The 2,158-nt window shown below is 42.8% G+C and overlaps 1 long non-coding RNA gene across 1 annotated transcript; it reads left to right on the top strand.

Annotated features, from left to right (window-relative positions):
* Positions 1 to 733: 733 nt before the first annotated feature.
* Positions 734 to 1,729, top strand: LOC147448283 (uncharacterized). Its single transcript, XR_015189745.1, has 2 exons — positions 734 to 863; positions 1,143 to 1,729. It is a non-coding gene; the product is annotated as an uncharacterized LOC147448283 (long non-coding RNA).
* The last annotated feature ends 429 nt before the right edge of the window (positions 1,730 to 2,158 follow it).

The following is a 2,158-nucleotide window of genomic DNA, read 5'->3' as shown; positions in this document are numbered from 1 at the left end:
AATCTAACAATTTGCATACTGATCAGAAGCGGTTGGCTCTTAAACACCTTTCCACCTAGGAAAAGACCATTCTTGTAGAACCCAATCTTCCATGTCTTTTGAATCCATTTGGATATCTTTCTTGCTAAGCCACATATTGCCGGACATTCCTTAAACAAGTGAGGGAGGTACTCACTTGCAGTTCTGCAGTGCGAGCATCAATCTGGTCCAATATCTCTGGCAAGGACCTTCACCCCAATTTGGTAATGCTCCCCAAAGTACCATCCATAGGAAAACCGTCATCCCGAATGGCCATTGTGGGTACCAAATGTTCTTCACAATTGTCACCCATCTTGATTCTGGCCATTTCTTGCCCCACTACTTGTTCAGGGGGGAGAACCAATCCTTCGAGACCATGAGGGTGTTGTACACGTCCTTGGTCTGTGGTTTAAGGAAGTGTCTCTCCGTGGGCCACCACCATGCTTTCCACTCGAACCTAGGCTCGCAACAACTTACATTTTGGTGAAAGTGCGGGAAAAAACACACACACAATATTTACCTTTTTATGTATGTGGTACCTTTAAGAGGAGGAGGAGGAGCATTTCTATTCCGTAGGTGACACTACAAGGCTTTGTTTTGTTCTGGATGAATTTTGCCTCAAGAAAGAATAAGGGGTGGAATTGTAAAGTAGACTCTAAAGCAATTCTTCTCACAAATGACACTCCGTATATGTAACTAACAACCCATAAAGGAACGTGCACCAAAAAATCTCTCTCTCTCTCTCTCTCTCTCTCTCTCTCTCTCTCTCACACACACACACACTTGCGCATTAGCTTCCCTAACAACACCTGCACATTGTCGAACGCTTTGCTCATAAGCTTGAGGTAACTTCCCTCTCTTTCTCTCTCTCTCTCTCTCTCTCTCTCTCTCACACACACACACACACACACACACAATGCTGCACGTGAGCACACTTGTTTATATGACATTCGCCCATAACATCTTCATATGCGTGTTCACACTCTTGGTTTCCAGGCACACAACAATTTGATTGGAACCCTTACAATTTCTGGATGTGGGGCTTGCAATCTAACTTTTGCTTCTTAATTTTTAAATTTGATTTCGGAGAAGCCCCATTTCATTCATTTACATTGGGTGTACAGGAACAGGAGGAGGAGGAGGAGGGGATGGCCTTCCACAATGGAACAATCGGCTATGCGGTGATGGTGGTGACAGTCATCTTGATCCTCACCGCCATCACGTGTTGCATCCGTCACTACTGTAGTTATGCATGTGTTAGAATCAAGGCTGACAGAGTATAGGACTCCCTCCCTCTCCAAGTGTGAGACACGTGAGTACTAATGGATGTCCATGGTGGATCAATATGTGTCCCTCTTTATGTTTCCCTATGGGCAAAAGTGTCCATGTGCAAAAAAAGTCCCCCTCTCTCTATTGGAAACTATATGTCTACCTCTATGGAGTACAATCTTCTCCTTCATTTTTGGACCATTCCAAAAGGAGCTCTCTCCGCCGTTTTGTTGTGTAGAAGTTGGAAGCCGAAGGATCCCTTCTCTTGTTTAGTAGGTCCTCAATTGGTCATGAAATTCCTCTCTTTGGTGTCCTTAATGAGTATAACTTCCTACTAAAAAATGGTATCCTCACCTATGTGGCATGTTGCCTATTTGGATGCCATTTGTTCAGATGTATTTTGTCCTCTCCATCGGAACGAGCTCCGTCTCGTGAAAATGTAGTTTTTTGCCCCTTTTAGTATATATTCATGCATAATTTTTTCATAAAAAGACGTGCATGTACAACCACCAAAAACCAAAACCATAATTAAGATGATGAAGAAAGTTTGTTTTTAGCTCTATGGCCCAATACCATTCGTCTAGGTTCTTTCTTTTAACAATTGATAGGATCAATTTTTTTGCTTTCTTGCACGATCTCAGAGACACTGACACATGAGAGACAATCCTCGAAGAGCCAACAGTTCTTGGCTTTTCATACTTGCTTGAAGTAGTAGAATCTAACAATTTGCATGCAGATTAGTAACACTTGGCTTTTCATCCCTATCCCTCCAATGATCATCGTGTTCTTGAAGAAACCAATCAACTTCCAAGTCTTTTGTATCCATTTGCACGTCTTCCCTACCAGCCCACTTACATCCGGAACATCTATC

This window comes from Adiantum capillus-veneris, chromosome 11, assembly GCF_014529385.1.
Source record: "Adiantum capillus-veneris isolate H3 chromosome 11, ASM1452938v2, whole genome shotgun sequence".
Taxonomy (NCBI): Eukaryota; Viridiplantae; Streptophyta; class Polypodiopsida; order Polypodiales; family Pteridaceae; genus Adiantum; species Adiantum capillus-veneris.
This window is presented reverse-complemented; position numbering and strand designations above follow the sequence as displayed.